This window comes from Telopea speciosissima, chromosome 5, assembly GCF_018873765.1.
Source record: "Telopea speciosissima isolate NSW1024214 ecotype Mountain lineage chromosome 5, Tspe_v1, whole genome shotgun sequence".
NCBI lineage: Eukaryota > Viridiplantae > Streptophyta > Magnoliopsida > Proteales > Proteaceae > Telopea > Telopea speciosissima.
This window is the reverse complement of record NC_057920.1, coordinates 1824386-1847497: the sequence shown is the minus strand read 5'-3', so window position 1 is coordinate 1847497 and position 23112 is coordinate 1824386. Positions and strand designations below refer to the sequence as shown.

The following is a 23112-nucleotide window of genomic DNA, read 5'->3' as shown; positions in this document are numbered from 1 at the left end:
CGACAGAACCTGACCATGTCTAGCCTAATTAAGCTGTTAAGGCCCGATTCTTGTACCTTTCTGTGTTGTAAATTGAAATTGGGTATAGACTATAGAGTATAGTGTAACAGTAGATTCTAAAGCCCAAATTATAAATTTTTGCTCTGGTTGATTCGGAAACGAACTTGGTCACTTGGGTTAGGCCTCCCTTCAACTGGGTTGACCCATTCTGATATATGTAGGCAGGGAACATTGGGGTCTATCTTTTCATAAAATTTGCATTGGCACACAATTGTTGAAATAAAACTTATGGGAGCGTTCTCCTCATCAAAAAAAAATAAAAAAAAAAACTTATGGGGTTGGTGCGTGATCGTATTCCATAGTTGGACACTCGGTCAAATATGGAGAGTTATTGTATTTCGATATTACAATTTGTCCCCATAAAGGACTGGGTGTGCACAAAACATTTTGCTTCAGCTTGTTTCAATCACCATTGAGGAACTATGCCCCAAAACAAAATATTTTCACTCAAGCAAATTAAATTTGAGGGAAAACAAAAAAAAAAAAAAAAAAAAAAAAAAAAAAAGCTGAAATATTATTTCTTGTAATAAGAACATACAACAAGGATGAAATAATTTTATTCCAGTCTAATTGTAGCTCTACAGCGCTAGTTCGAAATCTAACCGTCCTATGGCATTCCTATATTTCAATTGGAAGCTTAGGATGATGGATCGGAGAGAATTGAAAAAACCACCCCCGCCCCCTCCTTAAAAAAAAAAAAAAACAAAGAAATAAGAAATCCAGTAGGGTTGGAATATGAATGATGAAACAAATGAAGATACATTTTGTATCTCTCTCTCTATCTAATTATGATGCTTGGTGAGCCTTTGTGGGAGAGTCGTGGGAGGAGGATCGAAGAGGATGAAGATGAGAAAAAGTAACGAAGCTATCATCTCTGACTTCACAAGAGTGCTTGCAAGAAAAGACGGCGGCGCTCTTCTTCAACAACGAAAAGCCGCCACTCCCTCTCTTGTGTTGCTTATAAGAACTTTTATCATCACCATCATGTACGCTGCTTTTGGTGCATTCTTTGTAAGCCGTTAGGAAGGGGTCTTCTTGTTGTTGACGTCGAGGAGGTCCGAGAGGACCGAAGCCCTTCATGGAAGAACTCCCCCTACTCCTACTCCTACTCCTACTCCTACTCCCGGAACTGTAATTAGGAGGATGGAAAAGGCATGGAGGGAGAGGGATTTTTAGTACCTCTTCCTTCTCTACACATACTTTGCTACTGGTATTGCTATTTCCATCAACATCAACATCAACATCAGGTGGATGTGGATGTTGGTAGCTGGGAGGAAATGGTAGCTGCCACTTATTGGTGGTGGCAGTAGTACTTGCAGGCTCACAAATTAAGGATGATTCCGGTGGCCGGCGTATCTTCATCTCCGAAAGTGTAGGGCAATTGTGGTCCTGGTGGTGTACCCATGTTGTCGTTGCAGTACTACTCACCTCCTTTGAGATACCAGGTTTCTTCTCCCATGAGAAGGGCATGCCCTCTTCTTCGGACTCTGCAATATTACTCTTCCTCATCATCTCTGTATGTGATCCTCGTCGTTGATGGAGGCAGCTGGGTTGAAATTTTCAAGGATATATATAACCGCTCAAGAGCATACTCGATCAGGTTAGTTAGGATTTGGAACTTTGGAAGTCTAGCTTTCGTTACAAGTTTATAAATAAGAAGAAGAAGAAGACAAGATCAATATTTGAGGAGCAGAAGAACATAAGGGAAGAAGGAAGGAGGTCTGGTCATATATATGAATGAATCTATAAATCTAGTAGTAGCTATTATATGACTTTCGGGAGATCAAATGTATTATTTCATCTTTGGCTTCTGAAAAGGAATATTATAAGATGAAGAGAGGATGGATGGGAATGCTAAGTTATGTCTCCAATCAATCATCGACATGGAAACCGTGGAAAAGGCCAAAATATGACTCTCCCAATTCTTCATGGAAGAGGCCGGGCTTTTGACAAACGTTACAGAGTTGTCAAATCAAATCCAAGAAATAACATTACACGTAATGTACCCAACTCTATAACTAGATTGTTTGTTTATTTGTTTAGTAGCTTTGATTTTCTATCCGAAAAAATAAACAAATTAGTAGCTTTCGACTTCGAACTCAGATCCTCCTCAGTGGAACGATCGAGTAACACATATATAAACCATATTTAAAAAACTGGGTTTTCAAATTTTGGAAAATCTGGTTAATAATCGTGTGTAGATTTCTAGATCAAAGTAAAAAATGGTGACATTGGGGTCATAAATTGTCTGAGTCAAATAAAATATTTTTACCCGAGTTATGACAAACTCGACAAGTATAATCGTTTTTTATAAAATCATAAAACTGATTCACTTAGAAATTGAGTTGAGTAAAATAATAAATCCATATTCTAAAACAATACAAAATCCTAAACTCCTCAACTCCCTTATCTTGTTCAATGGTATAAGCTCAAAATGCAATGATCTGTGATTTCTTGATTTATTTCTTGATTTTATAATATTTTTTTTTATTATTTTTGACTAATTTATAATGTATTAAAATTTTAAAAAATGTGACTCGTCTTAACCGTGTTTGACATGACCAAATTTTTCTAAAAGATGAGTCGAGTCAGAAAAACATAATTCTTCAACTATGATATAAAAAATACCTAAGCATGAACATAGTGGCATCCTAATCAACCATTAATGGTGCTAATTAAGAAACTACTACCCCCTAATAAGTTTTACATTCTTTGTTGTATTTAATGGTGTCAAAATCAAACTGAAATCGTTTATTGAAATCGAACCAAACAGTTTAATAAAGTATTCGATTATGGTTTGACCGTTTAAATTGAACTGTTTAACCGAATAGGCCGGTTAACACTCTTAGATGTACATAAATGGGTCAAAAACAAACAGAAACTGTTTACTGAATCGAATAGAACCGTTTAAAACAAAACCATGAAACCAAATTAATAAATGATTCGGTTATGATTTTAAAATTCAAACCATTTAATTAAAAGATTTAATCGAAACCAGAACCTTGAACTCCCTTAGTTGTAATATACTATTTGAAACTAATCCTTGATGTCTCCGATCACATTTAATAATAAATCATCTTGGTGGGTCGACTGTTGACGATTAAAGATTAATTAGATGCATCTAATACTTCCATTAGTAGGTGGGTCGATCACAAATTGTCGTATACCTAGTTACTTATACGACTGTGTGAGATGGATTTAATTTGAAACCAATTAATATTCTTCTTATACATCCACGTTTCTTTGGTCTTTAGTGTAGGCGGCGCTTGATTATTCCATATCTCAATACGGAATCAAATCAAAGGTTTGGAATCATGTGGATTGGATCGATCGATATGTGGAAGGAAACAAATTTGCATGCGTGGACGCATTCAATAATAGCAAGTAGTATGTGATTGATTGTTCAAATCAATGTTAGTGTGAATTGAATTTGATATATAGACTATAGAGAGAGAGAGAGAGAGAGAAAAAAAAGAACCATTAAAAGACAAGAGTTTTCGTTGGCCAATCTACAAATTAGAGGAGGAGGAGGATGACGACTTCAATGACTGGTAGTGTTAGTAAACGTAGAAAGGTCAAGGAAATGAGATACTGAAGAAATTTCTACAACACCTTAACTCGGGTTCCTAACATATCCCCAATGATAAGGGGCAAAGTCATTAAACTTGGAATCGGGGATCAGGACTAGTCGATTTTGATTTTGATTTTGATTTTGATTTAACTAGAACCCATCAGAAACGATCAGGAATTTGTTGAAATCAGCTTAAACCTAAAAACCCAACTTGGATCCATTTTCAGTTGGACTCAACCGATTTGACTAAAATCCGATTCCAATTCTTAAAACCCTGATATGGGGTTGTGGGAATTCTCTTTGCCAATGGATATTCTATAGGTTTTATGTAAGGGTGTCAAAACTAAACCGAAATCTTTTACCAAAATCGAACCGAACCATTTAAACCGAAATCGATAGACCATTTAGTTAAATGGTCCAGTTACGGTTTTAGAAATAACACCGTTTATTTAATCGGTTTGGTTCGATTTAGGTCGATTAATCCAACGGTTTCAGACCATGTAATCCAATTAAAACCGATTACAACCAAACCACTAACCGTTTAAAAACTTAACGGATTTTTTTTTTTTATAAACAAAAAATCAAAATCTAGCAAGTAACAGCTACTACTAGGCAGTCATGTTTCTTCATTAATGATTTCCTTTTTCCCAAAAAAAAACCTAATAACTTAGTAAGGAATAAGTAATAACTATCATCTAATAACTTCTTTTTTTTTTTTGGTAAACTATCAACTAATAAATAGTACTAATAAATAGAGTAGAAAATGTGTACAGAACTGTCTAACCAAAACCGTGTAAAACCGTATAGAACCATTTAACTGAAACCATTTAAAAACCGTTTAACCGAAACCATTTACCAAACGGTCCAGCTTTTGATTATGAGACCATTTAGTTAAACAGTCTGGTTACAGTTTCTACCCTCAAGCAGTCAAAATCAAACTGAACCGAACCGTTTAACCGAAACCGGACTGTTTAACACCCTTAGTTTTATGTCACTTTCGAGCATTATAACCTTTATACAATCTTCCCACAAGTGGATTTGCGTAAAAAATAAGGGAGAGAGACCTGCACACTTGCTTTTTATATTGATATCAAACACGCTTGAGTGTCACCACTTCCTTTGCATTCACCGGATGATTATATGATCCCTGACTCAAGATGTAGCTTCTATGCCACAGTGGCGTGATCCCTTGCACCCCAACGGCCTTTTCTTTTTCTTTTCTTTTTTCCACTTGCCTAATCTCAGATCTCCCCCCAAATCAGGGACGAAATTTTGCTGCTCTACTGTTGGCAGCCAAGGAAATGGGATCTTAAAGTATATTTTAGAAAATACTAAAACCTAGAAGGGTATTCATAAACCCAAAGGGAAAGTGAATTATTCCATTTTCTTGACTGCCAAAAGTGTAGCAGAAACATCAAAAAATTTTCCTTGGTGCTCGGCCTCATGGTCTCATCTTAGATCTATTAAGATCTTGGCAATTGATGTCAAACCTTTGAAAAAATATTCTTCTATGGGTGGCGATGGAGGTCTCACAGGAAGGAGGGATGAAACCGAAGTTGATGGGATCTGTCGTTGCAATGCTGAAGGTCTCAAGCCTTAGTACATCGTCTATACTTTGCAACACCGCAACCATTCACTCACTTAGGCCTGTGCTTTCGACCATGCCTCTCACGTCTGGCTTCGCATCTCTATCTGCGACCACTTCACCACCAACACCTATGCCGCCTCCTCCGCCTCCCCAGCACTCTGATCCTCCCATTCCTAAGACCTAGTTTGCAAGCTTTCCACCGGTTTCTTCTCCTTCGACGCCCTCCATCTTATTTGGCACTAGGCAGAAGCGACATGTGTGGTGTCAGGACCTCATCATTGCACGCCTTCGCTCTCGCATCCTCTTTGCCGATGGTTCGTCCAACTTCGTGGACGTTCCTGCTCAAGGACTCCGCCACGTGCACCTAACTCGCCACCACCACCGCCACCGACAATAGGCTGTGGGAAAATGCTAGGCCTTGTCAACCACGCCGGCATCTGGGGACTTTGGGACCAAACAGGCTATCAGACATCGTTTTGGGAAACTCATGGTTTTGTCTGTCATGTCCATTCCTCCTGTTACTTGTAAGTTGTGTATAGCAAGCTTGTTTTAACTTAGAAACAAGCTATCCAACGTCAGATAGAATTATATTGTATTGTTTTCAAAACTGAACCGACCATCGTTCTAGTTCATTTAATTTTTACCTGTCAAACTGTTGTTTGAAGTTTACCCCAAAAAATATATATATTGTTTAAAAAAAAAGAAATTTTATTTAAGGATAAAGTTTTTCTAAGCTGTTATAAATATTTGTCATGTAGTAAATTGGATGGGGCAGAATTTTGTAGACGGGTGGATCCAAAGATCTCTTGCCAAGATGTCAAGTATCAACTACAATAGTGCTTGTCAAGTTGTGAAATAAGATTTATAAATTAAATAGAAAAATTAAATATTTCTAAAAAATGTAGACCATTCTTTAGATATCCAGACAACGACCCTTTTAAGTGGCAAAAGATGATAGTCAATCTATATATTATCTCTAGAATTTTCAAATTGAAGCTTTTTTTTTTTTTTTGTTCTTTGTTTAAATTTGAAAAATTCAAATAAATGAAATAAGGGAAAAAAAATTCTACTTGATGGTATTTTCTATGCTCTCGAATGGGTGAGCACGCTTGGGTATCTCTACCTATGGGGCAGAGGCATCATCTCACAGTGTCTTGTGAGAAGGTGTAGGAAACAGCACCAAGTAGTGATCTCTTGCCCATGAAATAAATAGAAAAAGAGCTCTGTTACATTTTGAACTCGTCCATGTGTCTAGGCACAAGGCACACATGGGCATCGAGCACAATAACACCAAACAAAAAACTTTATCTTCGGAGAAGATAAAAATTGACCAATTCAATTCCAACAAAGTTGCATGTGTGCTCGATGCCAATGTTTGCTCTCCCATAAGCCCTCACAGAAACGCAAGAGCTGCGCTCCTGAACAACGAATATTTTTTCAAAAAATAAAGGTTTCCACCACACTGTAATTTCCTACCAATAGGTGTCATGGATGATGAATTGCACAATAGGGGAGGGTTTTTAATGAAGAGAGTGTGGGGGAATATGATGGCGAATAAAAGATTATGCAAGTTGTATTTCATTGAATAATGAATAGATGTGAGGTTCAAGGTTCAGATCTCCTTAATGCAACTTTGTTGGAACTGAATTGGCCAATTTTTATCTTCTCCCAAGATAAAGCTTTTTGTTTGGTGTTACTGTGTTGATGCATTGGTTTTGAATCAGCTTCTCTTTTCAAGAAATCTGCCTCCTTCCCCTACTTGCCTTTTGTGCCATCTTCATGCGGAATCTATAGTGAATGCGCTTGTCCTTTGCCCATTCATCTCCATTTGTTGGCTTATTATTATCGGTGACACCTAATCTCAGTCCAGAAAATGTTATGATGATTTTTTGGCGGGCAATAATGGTCTAAAAATGCATACATCAGCGCGGCGCGGGTTGTGCAACCCCAATCATGCTTTTCTACAGTAAATGATGGTGCATGGTCAACTAATCTCAGTCCAGAAAATGCTATGATGATTCTTTGGCGGCCAATAATGGTCTAAAAATGCATACATCAGCGCAGGTTGTGCAACCCCAATCATGCTTTTCTGCAGTAACTGATGGTGCATGGTCAACTACTTCAGCTAAGGGATGTCCGGGTGTCCTGATTTTAGATAGTTCAAGAAAGTTTAAAGTAGCTCTTTTCAAATCCTCCTGAGGTAGCTCTGGCTCATACAAAATATAGCCTTAATTTGTCCGAGACTTACAAGGACGCATCCAAGCTCTCACTTAGAACGCATTCTGCATATGTTTTCACCATTCTGTGTCTTTAGGAGTTGATGCCTTTATGAGTATTACAAGAAAAAGACCATTCAAGTGTACCACTTTAGGAATCCGTGATGGTCGATTCTCCCTAATGGGCCGGTCCTAGCAAAGTTTCATACTTCCTTCTGCTTGATTATCAAATCTGATGGTATAGGCGAATGCTATGAGAGTACAACACCTTCTTGGTATGTACGTTGGGACCTAGTTTTCATATGGTTATCACCAACGGTGTAGAAATTCTTCCTTCACTGGTGAAAGGAAAACTGAATCCTTATATTGAACTCTCAATGCTTAATCCCCTCCGCCAATGCAGTGGAACGATCCCATGACCTCTATGACCTTGTCTTCTTGGGGTGTCAACCTGTTGGGCCTAGTTGATTTCGATGGGGGCCTAATTTGTCCCTACCAAATTAAGGCCCCTCACAGGTACCAACCATTTAGGTAACTGTTCCTCATGATCTAAGGTATGGACACACTTCTATTCGAGTTGTTCAGTTTTTCAATAAAAAATCGAGCTAATTGGGCTTTAAATGGGCTTATTGGCAAATCGCACTACAATTGAGCTAATAGAAATGATCGGTTAACATTGCTCTTTGTTCTTGATCAGGTGCTCTATAACCTTTTGTGTTTTTCGTTTAAGGTAAAAAGATCTCTACTTGGTGATGTTTCTTATGCCCTCTTGTAGAGCACTATGAGATGACGCCTCTACCCTTGGGTAGATACCCTGGTGTGCTCACCCATGGGCCCAGACGCTTGTGTAGAGACCATGCGACCAAGTAGAGATCTCTTGCCCTTTTTCTAATTATCAGATCCTATTGAGAGGGCCCATAGGAAACTAGAGTGGCATCCCAATAGTTCCTAGAGGAGGGTGGTCAAAAGGGATCTTTATCGTCTCCATTTATCTGTCCCTCCATTTCCTCTATTTCATCTCAGAAGAGGGGCAAAAATGACCATCCTACCCCCTACCCGAACATATTGTCTGGATGGGGTCCACCCCCCCCCCCTATTAGATGAAGGGGAATAAAGATGTCTAGCACTCTAGCATCCGATGGGGGGAGGGTAGAACCAGCGACCTCACCTTGTAGTTAGTCTAGCGTCATACCGTATTGGCAGCCATCGGCCCACCCAGCACCACTTCAATTGGCACTTCCCCATCCCTCTTTAACCTTTTTTTTTGGGGCAAATTTTACGGACACCCCCTCTAAGTATTCAAAATGGCACGGACTTACCAAACTTGGTCAAAATGGCAACCTTCCCCTTGACGTTAAACAGGGTTACCACCCAAAGTTAAAATCTCCATTTTAACCCCATTAGTTATTTAAAAAAACAAGATGAAATATCCATTTTAACCCCAAATTTGAAATGTTCATTTTAACCCTAAAATATCAACCTTCCCCCTTCTTTCCTCTTCTTCCCTATTCCAACAATCTACCCCCTCCCCCAAACCCTAACTCACCTTCGGCAACCCCTCACCGCTCCTTTCATCTCTCACTGCCTGAACCTGATTCAGCCTGGTGTATTCATACCTTAATTTTCCCCATTTTTTGTTTCCCCTTTTTTTCTGGGTCCTCCAGAGTAGTCAGACCGCGAGGAGCAGCAGCTGTTCATACACAGTGAGCATAAAAACAAGCTGTTCACTAGTAAGATTCACTCGAGACAGAATCAGCCTCTCATTCGACAAAGCTTATGGTAACCAGGTTTGCATCGATGATCACTTCTTCAAATTTTTATTATCTGTTTGTTCTCTTGAAATTCCATGCATATTCATAAAGGAAAGGATTAAAGGAATATGTATTTATTTTGATATCTGATTTGATCTAATCATCTAGGTGGAAAGGCTGGACGACCCATCGTCTTGGATTTTCGAGCAATGCTCGACGGATACGTTTCAGATAGGAGGGCCATGTACCTACCAAATTTGTTATCTCTATCTGCTAAGATCCGATTATGATGGTTGGAAGTCGGAGACAATGAAGGTGTACAGGGGGGCCTTCTAAGGTATCCTTCAATTACAACACCTTCATTCCTAATGGAGTTTGGTTTGGTTTCAATCTCTGCAATTCCAATGTCAACCAGAGTTCATCCTTCTCTGTTTGTGTCAAACCTGGATTTTCCAAGAAAGCTGCAACCCCAAGACCAACACCATCACCCTCTCCCTCTCGGATTTTTATGCTCTTAAGTTCACATCGAACACTTCGGCAGGTAGTGAGAGAGGGGCTCGAGTTAGGATTTGGGGGAGGGAGGAGACCGTGAGGTAGATAAAAAGTTAAGGGTATTATTGGGAGTTCACCCTGTTGAAAGGGTAATTTTGTCATTATAAAAATGTTAACAGCAACTTAACTGCAAAAGACTAACAGACTAGATTTAGTTGAAATATAATCATAAAATAAGGGCAGTCTTTGATATTTTTTTAAAGTTTGGTAAATCAGTGACATTGAATACTTAGAGGGGGTGTCCGTGAAATTTTTCCTTTTTTTTTTTTTTTTTTGGTGAGAGTCCCTCTTTAACCTAGTTGCTTACTTTAATGGATTCAGGTTTTGGAAGATCTTAGCCGTCCAACGTACGATGTTCGGTAATCTGATCTATTGAGCGGTTAAGTTCGCGTCCATTTACCGACGCATTTACCAACACACCCTTTGGATGCTTTTGGATTTGCATTTATTCGTTTTTAGGGTTTTTAGATCAGTTCTTCTATATATACACCGGATGAACGGAAACAACTGGTATAACAGGCATGGTTTTGGGCCTGTAGGCTAATCTTCGCATCGTAACTTGTCCGCAGCCATTATTTATTTCTTATATTTTGCTTATCTTTTCACGTTGTCTTCCTTTGTTTTTTGGTAGTCTTGTATTTGTTCTTGGGTTCTTTGATTTGGTGTTAGGGTATGTGGATTGATTTCTCATTAGGTTTAGGGCTTAATATCTTCTTTTTCTTGCGTTTCGGTTACTTATGTGATGGAAGTATTTTGAAGGAGTGGCAGATAATCTCTGGTGCTTTGTGCTGAAACGATTACTGTTAAGAAGCAGAGGTTTTTAAAGCCCTTATCTGCGGAAATGAAAGATCCAGAAATTGGGGGGTTTTTTTGAATCATTTTATTTCTATTTCTAGGTATATGGTTATTTGAATGTTCTTGGGGCAGTGATGACAGAAATCGTTTCTCGAATCTGATACTGGATCCAAGGGGTTATTCGTATGATTGTTATTGATCTGCGTATGCCTTTTTCTGATTTGATGACTGTTTGTGCGTGTCTGAGCTCTCATTCTTTTGTTTTACCTTCCATATTTGGGTTTTTTTTTTATTATTTTATAGAGTCGATAAGATGATGGTGCGATGATTATAGAAAAATTCCTCGTTCTGAATGCCACCGCCATGGCATGACAGACGCCTAACACCCATAGAATATGAGCACCACCGAAATTTTCATTTGTTTTTTAAATATTTGTGCCTTTTGTATTTTTAATTTACAGTCGAAGCATTCCTCCAATTCCTGAAAGGCCAGACTTACCAAGACCGACATCTGCTTTGGTAGGATAAGGCTGTTGATATACTTCTGCAAATAATTTTAATCTTCTTATTGATACAGCATCATTAGAAGCAATACTTCTGAAAGTAGTATGAGACTATCAGTGTAAGATAACCGTATACCGAGTCTTGATTTAGAGTGAAAATTGATACGCAAACCAAAGAAATGAACGATCAAATAATCCTTATACGAAAAGGGCAGCAGAGAAAATTAGTGGTTCAGGTAAGACATGGTGAATCAGGGATACCATTTAGCATTCAGAGCAGAATTGATATGCGAAATGGGGTTTGTACCTGTAGCCTCCCAAAAAAAGAGTGCGAGGGTGATCCTCTACTGCCGAGCTGTCCGGCAGGACTTTGTTGCCCAGACGCGGTGTTGTGTGTAATGATCGTTTTACCCTCATTCGGGCAAGGTATTTGGATAGAGGTAAGACAGACATTGCGAACAGCATCGTGTCTGGGTAGCATGATCCTGCCAGGCAGCTCGGCAGTAGAGGATCCAAATTGACAAGTAAGGTGGAAGAGTATGCTAAATGGTTTCATACATAAAATGATTGTAAGGTCATTTTCATTTGTAAATAACCTTTTCCTTATATCTTGTTTTCACCCAGGGACCTTTACCCCCCACCCAAAAAAAATTTTCACAAGGGATGTAAATTGATAAATTGATAACCGAAAATACGAATCTGATCTGCATCATCCTAGAAAAAAATTTGAATATTTAATAATAATAAAAATTAAATAGTGATTTTAAAGATTTTGCAACTGATATGGTTTGAGAGGAAATTGTCTCCATTAAGGGAAGGAAGGTCTAAGTTACAGAAGGCAAAGATGTAAATGGGTGGTCAAAAATCAGAATTTGGATACGCATCTAAATCCATTTAGAGGTATCCAAATCCATATTAGGCCAGGGAATATCCGAGCCAAATTCGATCCGTTTACATCCCTATATTTTCACACATAATAAATAGAGATTCGATTCATTGGATCAGTAGGGATGTAAACGGAACGAACTTGTTTGTAGTTGGATATTCAATAGCCGAATACAGATACCTCTAAACAGATTCGGATGCGGATCGGATTTGGATTTTTGACCATCCGTTTACATCTCTACCTTGTGTAACCCGGACCTTCTTCCCCCTAGCGGATACACAAGGTAGAGATGTAAACGAATGGTCGAAAATCCAAATCCTTCTTCCCCCTAACGGATACAATTCACTCTCCATCCATCTCTTAGATTATGATTCTCTTTTCATCATATTCTAGAACCTGTTGAATCTTTAAAAACCCTCAAAATCATTATTTATTTAATTTTTTATTATTAAGTATTTGGAGTTTTTTTTGGACGGATTTTAATCGGAATATTCGGATTATTTTCTAGATATCTCCAAACGAATGCAGATTCGGATCTCAATTATCCATTTACATCCCTGTGTGGTAGGGATAGCGTTGCAAGGTTGGTCTAGTGTGCCCAAGATCGTCTTTAGCCTGGAAGAGCTTTAGCTGGGCTTTTCAGCCCTATGGTCAGGCCATTGTTGAGATTCTTGGTTTCTGTTGATCCTAATTCCCAACTCTAATATATAAAGCTAGAGTATAGGGTGTGCAATTTTAGCTACACTATGACGGTTAATGAGGTGGTCAAAATTGACGATATGAGAAATTTAAAATGATTTAATTTTAGATATTTGGGATCTTTCGTAAACAAAGAAGACAAGGATGATGTTACAAAATGGTTAAAGTAGAAAGGTGTGATCGGCATAATCCTTTAAAATTCAAAGGAAATTTTTATTGGATTGACATTCGACAGGTTATAATGTATGGTGTGGAATGTTGGGTAATGAAAGACACGTCGATAAACTAAGTGTGGTAGAGATGAGTCATGTTCATATTGGAGCTGAGTTGAGAGTAGGCCTTATACATGAGAAGCTAAGAGAGTCATTTAAGGTGGCATGGTCATGTTCAATAGAAGCCTTGGGATGTACCAGTAGGGAGAAGTGATTTGACCCTAGGAGAAATAATGAGGAAAGACATGCATAGTTTGGGTCTTTTCTCAAAAATGACCTCAAATAGAGATGTTTGGAGAACAACGATTCATGTTGTTGACCCTATTTAGTTGGAATAAGACTGAGTTGTTATTATAATATAAATAAGGGCAATAGATTTCTACTTGATTGCATGGTTTCTACACTAGCTGTCTGGGTCCTGGGCATCTAACTAGGGGGTAAAGGCATCATCTCATGGTGCCCTGTGAGAGGGCGTAGCAAACACCACCAAGTAGAGATCCTTTTCTCTATAAATAATCAAAACAAAAAATAATGTGATTGATTTGGAGCGTAACTTTAAGGTAAAGGTTGGACTCCAGCCATACGTATCTCTTTCTCTTCACCCCTGTAAAATGATGTCGTTACTCAGTCCATCCCTTATTCCCCATTGGTGGAAAACAAGCAGCATGCTCAACCCTTGCCCCACCTTTATTTTTAGGAGTGCGGATCCTCTACTTCAAAGCTGTGTCTGGGACGAACATGGCAATAGGGGCAGCTCTGCAGAAGAGGACCCCGACGCTTATTTTTATTATTACATTTTCAATTGTTCTCTCAAGTCTTAAGGTTTAAAAATTACCAAAAAAACAAAGTCTTAAGGTTTAAATGTGAGAGAAAGAAAACTTTTTACTGGCGGAGTACTTTATAATTAAAAAGTTATGAATTAAACTCTCCTTGGACTAACTATAAAATTTAAAAAAAAAAAATTGGTTATTATTGAGTTATTCAAATGGTCTAATAACAAAACAGGCCAAGAGCGGCCAACCCTGAGCCCTGTAGGGCCTTGCTTGGGCTCGCCTTAGGGATCTTGGGTTGGGCCTGGGTTTCAAAAACTGGCCCATCATGGCCTGGTTGGTAGTTAATGATGAACTCAGAATTTAATCAACATCACAAATAGAGAGAGGTGAAAGAAAACTTAATCCTAATTTAAATGATAAATTTTAGGTGAAGACAAGAGAGTCGATATGGATCAACTTTATAACACATTATTTATTTATTTTATTTAATTAATAATAAAATATTTCAATGCTTTAATTAGTTAGATATGTGGACGTTAGAATGAAATACCAACATCAAAGAATATTGAAATGTTAATAATTATGTAATGTAGTTAATAGTTAGGCCATCCTAATATGTATTTAAGAAGTAGATTTGAGGGTTAAGTCAAATAATAGTGAAAATGTGTTAATGGAAACCAAGGGGTCAGCTCAGTTGGTAAAAGAACAATTCCTCAAATAAGTGGTCATGAGTTCAAACCACCTTGGGGCATATCCACATCCCCTAATTCCTCCACCCCCCCCCCCCTCCCTTATTATACAAGCTCTTAATCCAAAAAAAAAAAAAAAAAAAAAATGTTAATGGGTGATTTGCACATTTTAAAAAGAAGGGGATGGGGTAGGAGAATAATATTCTGTGCTAGTGCGGAATGGAAAAAAAAATTATTCAATATTAGATCAAATTAGGGGATTGGCAGAAATTTCCCCTATATGAAACACATCTAGTTCTAAATTTCTAATACTTAAAAAACCCATCCAGTGGACTCATCTCAAATTCAGCTCATTGTGCTCTCCAACACTATTTATAAGATTATCTCTAAAACTTATAGACTGCAGTGTTGCGATAAAAACCATTGTTAACCCAAGGTATTATTAGCCCAACACAAAATGAACTCTGTTCCATTGAAGCATTTTCAACAATATCCTTTTAATTCAAGAAATGGTACATTTGTTTAAGAGAGGAAAAAAAAGGCTAATATAGATAAAAGTTAGACTTTGAAAAGGCTTGTGATAAGTTGGAATGTAGTTTTATCAAAAAACCTATTTAAGCGAAAGTATTTCTTCAACATCATGGGGCGAAGAGAATCTAACCATCAGGATGTATAAAGCCTAAAATGTTCTTTGTCAACATTCGGGAGTTACATTCAACCATCACAACCCGTGGATTAAGAGATTCTCTTTACAGGTGTAGTAGAAAAGATAATCCCCTTAATTTATTTCAGTTTTCCTTTTGTCCTAGATAGTACTTATCATGTATCATCACCTTAGTCTTCTACACCATTACTATCAATAATAGCCAAAAAAAAAAAAATCCATTTATCACTTTAAACTAATGAAAAAGAATGGACCCTAATCAAAGTGCCAAGGTAGGGCTTTCCTTTTCACCCCTTTTTTAATGCGGATGAGATATTTTTATTAATATTATTGTTATTATTTTGATAAAAAGATATTCTTATTTTATAGGGGTCAATATCAGAAATTCCAATGCTATTAGAGAGAACTTCATGAGTCCTGTTCCTAGTCTGGTCAATTAATTACTCTTAAAAAACTAAAAATGTTTTATAATTCTCTATCTCGGAACAATAAGCAGGAATTTAGGCTTTCACAAAATTGATGAGTTGGGAGTATATCTTGGTAGTTGCTACGCCTATCCTACATGGATGGAAGCTGAAATATACATAAACTAACATCAAGTCCAAGCTACAAGCAAAGTTTGCTGGGTGGAAAAAAAATAAACTTTCCCAAGCTGGACTGGCACATAGGGATGTAAATGGATAACCGAAATTCGAATCCGAATTCGCATCCGTATTTGTTTAGGGGCATCCGTATTCGTTTAGAGATATCCGGAAAATAATCCGAATACTCCGATTAAAATCCGTCCGAAAAAAAATCCGAATACTTAATAATAAAAAATTAAGTAAATAATGATTTCAAGGGTTTTTGAAGATTAAATAAGTTCTAGAATATGATGAAAAGAGAATCATGATCTAAGAGATATGGATTGAGAGTGAATTGTATCCGCTAGGGGGAGGAAGGTCAGGGTTACACAAGGCAGAGATGTAAACGGATGGTCGAAAATCCGAATCCGATCCGCATCCGAATCCGTTTAGAGGTATCCGTATTCGACCAGGGAATATCCGACTCCGATCACATCCGATCCATATCCGATCCGTTTACATCCCTACTGGCACATAAAAACTTTCCCAACCTAGACTGGTAACCTTAATTTAATCTTCCTTCTTCTCTTGCTACTTATGCCATACAAATCATAATGCTACCCAGAGTGACCTGCAATGACAGAAGGGTAAATTAAATAAGATACAAAATTTTAAAGCATTAGATTAAACGACCCAAGGGTAAATTAAGACACATCCAATATCCTAGATGGCTGGTGTGAGATTATGTTTCAATAACTCCCAATATCTTGACATTACTTTTGGAGGGTCTATTATATCTCTATAACGTCCAACATCTCAACACTGTTAGAGGGTTAACCCAAAGCCTAAAAATATTAGGTGAAGAGAATTCCTCAAGAATATGAAAACACCAAGAACTTGAACAAACCGATGTGAGACTATGATAACTCTATAACATTCAACATATCAACACCCCTTCTTTGATATACATACAACTTAAGAAATATAACAAAGGGATCTGATGTTACGGTCTGGAAAAAAAAAAAAAAGAATTGACCCGAACCCTAACTCGAATCCAAATGTAGATTCGGAATCCGAAGTCGTGGCATCGTGTATGTTACGGAGTATTGATTTATGTTCGAACAAGTAGAAAATGAAGAAGGAATCACGGTGGTAACACGTCACTTGCAGGCAAAACGATAGATATCTCCCCCGTGCGGTTGTGGGATCCACACGCGGATGTACAACTCATGATAAGAGATCCTAACCATGTATTAGGTATTTTTTGTATTATAACTATGTCCGTGTGGGTTCGCTTGCGGAACAAATCGACTTTTAGATGTTCCGACACGAAGAAAACGAAGACAGAAATCTCAAGTTGATGTACTAGTCAATTGCTGCATCGATCCGAAAATTGTACCACCGTGGATTTTGCTCCTTGAAACGCAGTGCCCAATGTTTTAAGTCAGGGATCTCGCCGCCGCACCCCGAATACTGAATTGAAATGTTTTCTCCAACATTCCAGGACCCATGGGACCTGTAAAATCCAATTACCCGCGCAGAGGTCGGCTATTTGTTCAAACAAACCAAATCTAATTAAAAAAACAAATTTGAATTAGAATTGAGTTTTGGACTAAGTGAGTATTATGTTAATGGCACCTATCAAAAACAAATTAAATCTTGGATTATATTAATGACATCTATCAAAAACAAATTAAATCTTGGATTATGTTAATGACACCTACAAAAGACTTACATGACACCTATTATTTTACAAACCGACTAAAAGATGTATAAGAGGAAAAATTTAATAATAACAAATCTAATTAATTCTAAACGACACATGTTAGGACTTAGGATTGATTAAAAAACTTGATACATATCTAATGGAACAATCTACACTATTCTAACTAATTAAAAACTACTAACATCGATCTATCCCACTAACCGACTTAAGGTTTAAACGTAGAAAAGGGAATTTAAAATTAATCTAAAGCTAATTCTTTCATCTACAATGTTTTCCACCATTTGAGCTAAACCAGAGAGGGAAAGAAAGAAAAAAAGAAGAAGAAGGTGCTGGATTAAGGAGGGTTTGCTAACTTAAGGTAAAATCCTCACCTCTTCATCTTTTCTCTAATTAAACTATAGTGGATCCTACTAAACCCATGATGATTTGGAATGAACCATTCCTGTAGCTTATGAAATTGATTTTTGATTTATGGAATTAGAAGTTAAAACCCACGAATATATAAACCCTAGCTCTTTGCTAACCTGAGCACTAACCTATTCACAGTTCTAGGGATTGAATTAAAATAATTGATGCATATTCAGCCACATAGAACTGTTTTATCCAAGAACTAATCCATGAAATTGCCATCATGGCTGTACCCATCTTCAAAACTCCGACTTTTCCATATAAATCGATCATAACATGGTCACGTTCATAATGATGATCACGCAACAACATCCATGAGCAATTGAATGTGGATTCAGCCCAAAACCCCCATTAGAAATTCTATTTTTTGCATTTTTTGGGCTGCTGTGCATCTCTGGTCGATGTCCTAGTCGACTGGGTCATCAACCAGAGAATGCAACTTCAGTTTTTAAAATATTGTCATCTCAGGTTGGTGTCCCAGATGACTGGTTCATCAACCAGAGAATAACTATTTCAATTTTTAGAACACTACCATCTCAGGTTGATGTCTCGGTTGACTGTCTGCCTAATCAACCTGAGATGCTGTTTCATTGGTGAACACGACCTAGACCCTGTCGAACTTTACCACGGGATAACCCTAGGACTCCACACGGGTTTTTGACGCTTTTTAACATCGAATATGGTTAAACATTCGTAGGACATAACCCGACATCACCATCGCAATCATAACAAGGTAAGTGGGGGTAGGCTTTGATTTCTTTTAAGAGTTTTTATTTCATTCTTAGATGTATTTGTCAGGAATCATTTGCATATTTAAATTCCTGCTTTATTTATGATATTTATTGATTTCATTATTTATAACTTATGGTTGTGAATGATATGATGTGGAATGGTTGGCAATATGAATTCTTGTGATAAATTAGATGCCGTAGTCGGCTTGAAAACGAGAGGTATGGTGTGCCGTAGTATGGGATGCAGGAGCACTGTACACCTTGTACTATGCCATTTAGACTGCATATGGCTAAGAATGTCATTCCTTAGTGCTACAACCCTTACCAACAGGGGTTCAGGTGTTAGGTGATCATAGCTCCCTGTCACTGAGGAGTGTGAAGGACGCCGAGATGGGGTCCTAGCTATGATTATCGGGGTCTACCCATGGAAAGGTATAAAATATCAACAACCACTGTGAGCTCCATACAACAGTTGAGGTTAGGTCTTGGGGCGGTTAAGAAGGAACCTGAACGTTTTTTGAGTTGTTGTCGTAGCACCGACCCGACTTAGGCATTTGTTTGTTAGGTGGATTTAATATTAAAATTAAATCCATGCATTTAGGATGCATGCTTGTGTGTGTTTGGTCTATCCTTTACTTGCTGGGCTCAGTGGAGCTCACCCCTATGAAATTTTTTCTTTTTAGATGATCCTGTAGGTGAATGCGTTTGTGGCAGAATGGATTACTTGGAGAACATGAACTAATGACGTGGTGTTACCTTTTTATTTTCTTTTGTTTAATACTATCCCTTTTTGTGGATGAATTTTCACTGTTTATATTTTAGAATAGTTGTGTGTTGGCTCGAGGGTCGTGACCTTGAGAACATTGAGTTGTTGAAACTTTCAATGTAAATAATATGTATAAACTTATGGCACTTTACTTTCTCTGCACTCTGATCAATGTAGCACGTGTTATCTTGAAATTGTGTTGTGCTTGTGACGTGTATTTATTGCATCTAGATCCTAGTAGTCTCCGAATACATCGGGTATTCGGGTTAGCCATCGAATCCTCCCAGGTGGGATTTCGGGATGTGACATCTGAGCTCTAATGCCATGTTGATACGTCCAATCAAAACCTTAAGGCATTATGTAGATAGCTTTTCAAGTATATTCAGACACCAAGAACTTGAACAAACCAATATATATGTAAAACTATAACTCCATAACTCCCAATTTCTCAACAATGCGTCATTTTTTTATGGCAAATTTCACAGACACCCCCTGTAAATATATGAAATATCACAAACATATCAAACTTTGAAAAAATATCACAGACACCCCTTACTTTATGATTTTATTTCAACTTAGTCCACTCCGTTAGGTCTGTGTAGTTAAGTCACTGTTAACTCTTTTTAAATGGTAAAATTACCCTTACCATAGTGTGAACTCCCCATAATACCCTTACATTCCATAGCTCTTCTTCTCACCCAATCGTTCTCTGCTCCATAAATAAATAGGGAAAATGAACTGATTAATTAAAGTTACAAGACAAAAGAGAAAACCATTTCCTTTTTTCTTTCTTTAATCTTCTTAATTGGATGTACGTGATTAGTGGAAATTACAGTTAAATTTATTGTTTTACTTGGTTTCTTTTTCTTTCTTCTTTTCCGGAGAACACCACCAACCCAACACCCAAACGGCGAAGTCGATCATGTCCTCGACAGAGCTCACGCAGCTCTTGGTCATGCCGCTGCTTGGGGCCCCCTCGCACTCCTGAACAGTGTTCTGAAGGATCTTCTCCATGCTCGAGTTCTCCGCCGCGTGGAAGATCTGTTTCAGCTCAAAATTTTGGGAAGTCGAGAATGGCAGTTTCGATGCGATGGAACGAGGCAAGAACGATCTCTTCGGCATCTTGTCTTTGATGTTGGGCATCGGCATTACAGTCCCCTGTTTCAGCATCGATTCACCGAAGAACTTCCCTGGTTCTACCCACCTGTTCTTCGATTGAGCTGATTTTGTTTTACTTTTAGTTTCAGATTGTGGGGTTCGGTTCTTGTATTTGGCCAAAAGCCCACTATCATCTTCGTTTTCCCTTGACAGTGGTGTTCTCTAGAGAAGAAGAACAAAGAAAAAATTTATTCTTGAAATCACCCTTCTTCAACACCATATTCCTCCGTCGAACAACATCTCCTGATTCTTCACCCCAAAAAAAAAAAAAAAAACATCTCCTGATTAATTAAAGGAAAACGAAGGTGATTCTCATATTTCCAAGCTTGATTTGATCTTCTCTCTCTTGCAAAATTTGTGCATGGTGACCACTGAGAAATTCATGAAATCTCCCTTAAATTTATTAAAAGAAAAAATAGTATTAAGCTATGAAAACATTATCCAATTCGATCAAGACTTGGGTTTTCGTTCCTAGAAAACCCAAATCCCTTCATTTTTTTCTAAAAATTTTGATCGACATGGTCGATGCTCAAAAGGTTCTCAAGACTTAATGAACTACGTTAGCAGGGGAGGCGAGGCTACTGTTATTACCCTAGGAGAAAAATCCGTAGTTGTGAAGACTGAAGATGGAAGAAATCGTTTTTATTTAAAGGGAAATTTTCATCGACACTCCCTCTGGACCTTGGAATTAATGCCACCCCAGTAAGAACCAAAATATAAATTTGGGCTCAAAAACTAATGGAGTTAACTGTGTAAAATGCAAATGATTAAAATACTCTTTACACTAAAAGTTTGTGAACTATTTTTCTTCACTAAAACAAACAAATTTCCTATTTTACCCTCTCCATTTCATCATCTGCCTCCACCTATATACCACCACCTCCATCTCCACTTCCGGCCCCACCTCATTTTCAGCCACCGCCGGCCCTACTGCGCTACCTCCACTCCCACCTCCACTGCTCAAACCGAAGAAATACCTCTTTTAATCGCTGAAACCTCCGGTGATCGATATCCGATTCCGGGGCTCCCCATAGAGATACAACACAACGGATACATTTGCTTGACTCGCATTCTGATCTACCGATTGAATTCGACAATCAAATCACCAACAAAAGAGAGAAGAAAAGAAAAGAAAACTTAAAGTTAACCGGAGCATCTATGAACTAACATTGCTTTTGAGAAATCATAAGTCCCATGTCTGAACTAACTTCTTGATTCTGTACGAAAAAGAAGAGATGGAGTGTAAGAAGTCGAAAGAGGCTAAAGAAAGCAAGTGAAGCCCTATAAAAGTTGCATAGGAACTCTTCAACTCAAGATGATAGGGGGACGGGAAGGCAGAATTAGAGCGTTTACAGGAGAATGGAGGATTGTGTTGTTTATTTTGGAAGGTTTGGACAGTGGCAAATATGGAAGTATTTCCAAAGTTATTGATGGTCTTCTTGCTCGAAAGATGCAATTGTGGTTAATTTCGTTCTTACAAATTAGGGTTTTTTCATTGTGTTATGGTTGAGTCTCAGAGGGAAAACGAAACCTAAGTGGTTAATGAAATTGGGAAGCAGAGCTGAGATAACCCTGTTGTTCCTCTATAATTACTCTTCGAGCAATGCTAGAAGGACCTTGGGTCTTCAGTAGACCTGCAACTCAATTCAAGTTGTCTTCACGAATGCTGGATTTGATTTCTCAGGGAACTGTATTCCGGGTACAGATGCAGACGCCATGGAGTAGTAGATTCGATTGAGGGAGGATGGAGATGCCATGGGCTGGGAGAGGGGGAGCCGGAGCCGGAGCCGGAGCCGGCAAGGGAGGGGAGAGGGAGAAGAGTGCTGGGGGAGAGGGATGCCATGGCAGCGGAGACGGAGAAGAAAGGGAGAGTGAGAGGGGGAAGGAAGTGAAATTACAAAAAAATCCACACTTCTCTCATAACAAGGGTAATTTTGTCTTTTAGAAAAACCTAACCTGTTGACATCACTAATTAACAGTTAAAAGGATTTTTCCGTTAGTTTTTGGGTTAGAATCGATATTTGAGAAAATTATTTGGACACCCCCTAAACTATGGCTATTTTGCTTATTATTTTTAATTTTTCAAATAATTATTTGAACACCCCTGATATTTTATCATTTCTTTCAAGTAGGTCATGTCTGTTAGTTAAGTGATGATGTCATCGATTAAATTTTGTGTAATGCCTAAGCTACCCTTAAAAGGTAGTGAAGTGATCCTTTTACCCTCTTCCTCCTTCTTGCAACCCAACGATTTCAGATTCAAACCCTAATCGATTTCAGAAAAATTCTCTATTCTTAAACAAATTTCTAATCAAAATAACCCAAATCCTTGATCGATTTTATATTCAAACACTGATAAATCTCTTTAGAATCTTCTAACAGAAAAATATTATCTACCGTGGTTTTTGCCTCAGGGAGGGACTAGTTGGGATTGAAACAGAACAAGAATTAGTAGTAGAAAGCTTTACACCGTAGAATTGCGATTGTGATGATTGGGAGAGAATGAAGATGATTTATGAAGTCTGAACCCTCCTTTTCCCTCTCGTTGTTCTACACTTCTAGGGCAAGAGAAGATACACATGCTTCCTTTCAGGGTTTGCAGAAATTAATTTTTGCTGGTTTTTCATGGAATCAATGCTTGCTTGCTTAAATGGACCGATTTGGGATTCCTCTCTTCATAGAGGTAAAAACCTCAATTCTCTCCTTTTGAATCTCAAAATTTGCATCTTTTTTGTCATTTCTCCCTCTGGTTCCTATAACTAATATTTTTTGTTACTCTTCTCTTTTTTTGGCCACTGTAA

The 23112-nt window shown here is 38.0% G+C and overlaps 1 long non-coding RNA gene and 2 other non-coding genes across 3 annotated transcripts; 2 read left to right on the top strand and 1 right to left on the bottom strand.

Annotated features, from left to right (window-relative positions):
• Window positions 1–275: 275 nt before the first annotated feature.
• LOC122662619 lies at window positions 276–22826 on the bottom strand. Its single transcript, XR_006333063.1, has 3 exons — window positions 22750–22826; window positions 6400–6410; window positions 276–285 (listed from the first exon to the last, which is right to left on the bottom strand). It is a non-coding gene; the product is annotated as an uncharacterized LOC122662619 (long non-coding RNA).
• On the top strand, window positions 10660–10784 carry LOC122663478. Its single transcript, XR_006333148.1, has one exon. It is a non-coding gene; the product is annotated as a small nucleolar RNA snoR126 (small nucleolar RNA).
• LOC122663474 lies at window positions 10849–10938 on the top strand. Its single transcript, XR_006333144.1, has one exon. It is a non-coding gene; the product is annotated as a small nucleolar RNA snoR8a (small nucleolar RNA).
• Window positions 22827–23112: the final 286 nt, after the last annotated feature.